This window comes from Terrapene carolina, unplaced genomic scaffold, assembly GCF_002925995.2.
Source record: "Terrapene carolina triunguis isolate 2854851 unplaced genomic scaffold, T_m_triunguis-2.0 Scaffold95, whole genome shotgun sequence".
NCBI lineage: Eukaryota > Metazoa > Chordata > Testudines > Emydidae > Terrapene > Terrapene triunguis.
The window spans coordinates 48,374,792-48,377,534 of record NW_020664446.1 but is presented as its reverse complement, the minus strand read 5'-3'; positions in this window follow the sequence as shown (position 1 = coordinate 48,377,534).

The window sequence follows — 2,743 nt, the reverse complement described above, 5'->3', positions numbered from 1 at the left end:
GGGGGCAGCCCGGCGCTCGGCTGGGGGGGACGCTTTTTTTTGCTGCTTGGGGCAGCAAAAAAGCTAGAACCGGCCCTACATTCAGCCATCCCCATCATTCTCTGGCCCTCCCCAGGCCAGCTTCACCTGCCTACTACCCCCTCCACACACACACACACGCCACGCCCCCCCCCAGCCCAACTCGGCCTCTAGCCCTCAGCTCCTCCCCCATCCCCAGTGCTGCGCCCCCAGCTCCGCCTTCAGCCCACACTCTGCTGCTGATGAAGCCTTGGCACTGGAGTAATTGGGGGAGGGGGAGAGAGTCCATGGATTGGGGAGCGGGACTGGAACAGTTTGCACAGCACAGCTATCGTGTAGCAGGCTGTCCAATGTGCCGTAGGTCCCTTTTTCATCTTTTTAACCCTTTTTAGTCAGTTACATATGGTAATTTATGCATCAGTGCAATTAGTGAGGGGGTTCCCCTTCCCCCCAGTGAGTCTATGGACCCATTTCTGTGCCGTGCTGGGACCTTATAGAAAGGGTTTCAAATGTACTGAAACTATATCACTGGGGTAGCCCATCTGGCCCAAAGGTAGAACTTGTCACATGCTGTATATGGCTGGGATACACACAACTGCTATGGCTATATATGCAAATACGTTGTCGCTACTGGCCAGGATAGGCGCACACCTGTGCAGGTGTCTATGGCATTGCTGTTGGTGGTACCTGCGGCATAATAGACTGCAGTTTGAATGTTTGCCACTATGGTGCCGAGGCACTGCTGACACTATTAGAACCCTTTTTTATCAGTAAAATATGCAGGTTTGATTCAGAAGGCCGAGGGAGCCAGCAGGACCAAGGGGTTAATATCTGAGCATTACTAAAGGCGTGTCTACATACAGTGTTGCACTTTTATATCAATGTCGTTAAACCAGTGCAAAAGGATGTGTGGCCAGTTTACGTAATTTAAGGAACAGGTTTAAGCGGAACGTTAATAAACCACCCTTCAAATGCAATCAGAGCACCCAGGCAGGGGCAGACACTGCTTCAAGTAAACTGGCACAAGCTTGTGTGCCGCCAAGGCATGTGTTTACATAGGGCTTACAAATTAAATGATGCAGTTTAGTTTGAAAAACAAAATACATTACATTTTCTTTGTAAATGATGCAAAACCATTTATATTTATGTTCAAACTGAAGGCAGCATGTCTAGTCCTTTGAGCAGACTGGGCAGCAGGAGATTTCAGCACAAAGCTGGACTCCGTCACTCACTTGTTGCATTATCACGGGCCAGCCCCTTCACCATGCTGCGCTTCAGTTGCCCCAGCTGTAACTAATGGTTAATTGCTTTGTGAATCTAAAAATGGAAGGTGCTATTGAACACCAGGGGATTAATATTAGGGTGCTTTAATGCTTCTTTTCGGGGTCAGTACTTTTTGTAGAATGTGCTTAATGTTGTTCTGGATTGCTGTAATGACAGGGTTAACATTTAGCAGGAGATTAGAAAAAAAAGAGCAAGAGGAACTATTCAAGATTCCTGCACAATGTTTCCATACTGCAGCTAACAGTGAACGATGACAAAAGCAGGCACAGGTTCTGGTTTGCTCCTTTTCGTTTTTCCCCTTTAAGTTGCTGCATTCTGCTGACAGAATAACCCAACCCTTCTGAAGTTAAAACTGAGCATGTCTCCACTGTAACTATCACTGTACTGGGCTGTTGGCAGACTGAACGGGCCCTTGTGGTGCCACCATTTCGCCTTCAGTGGCAGACAGGAGGCGCTACTACTAGGGCTATGCAACACAAAAAAGTTTTTAAAAGCTGTTTCAAACTGCAAGGGCACAGCACTTTTTCTCACCTTTACTCAGCGCCAAGTTTTCAGGTGGTTGCTCAGTGTTAGCTCCCCATGTGCCTACACAGGATTGTCTAAGTCAAGCACATTTCCCTAAGGACATATGGTCATGGGGTAGCAGTTTAAAAAATGCCTACATAATCTAGGAGCATAAATCCCATTTTCAAATCTAAATTATGCACTTAGGCCCAGCTCCTTAAAGGTACCGGGGCACCTACCTCTCAGTGAGCCTTAGGCACATAAACCTTTGAGCATCTGAGCCATTGGAGCTCCATTCCCATTGAATTTCAATGGGCGTTAGGTACCTAACTGCTTTTGAAAACGCTTTTACGCACCTGTCTGCATCTTTAGGCACCTAAATGCCTTTAACAACCTGGCCCTAAGTGCCTAAGGGATTTTTCACATTGAAATCAATCGGACGTAGGCTCTTAAGGCCCATTTTCAAAAGAGCCTCAAAGGTGTGTAGCACCTAAATGACTTGGGTGCTTTTGAAAATGTTACCAAAGATTTTCAAAAATGTGGGCCCAATGTCAGGCTCCTGAATACATCTTTAGACTCCTAAGTACGTTGGCTTGCTTTTTAAATGTGCTGCTTGCACAGCATTAGTGGGAGTTATGGGTACTCAGCACTTTAGCAAATGAGGTCGAACACATTTAGAACTGGAGCTTACCTCTGGAGTTTGGAGCCTAGGGTTAGACTCTCATTTTTGAAAATCTTGACCTACAAGTCTAACTGCCCTGACCTGTGGTTGCCTGGCCCAGTTAGGGACATCCATGTTGCAACAGGATTTTCCAGTTAATGCAGACATGACAGCACAGTGTGACTATCTAGGGACTTTGCCTATGTACAGCTTAAGAATTCTGTTTCATCTACTAAACTCTCTGTATGTAGCTTTATCAGACTGCAAACTCCATTA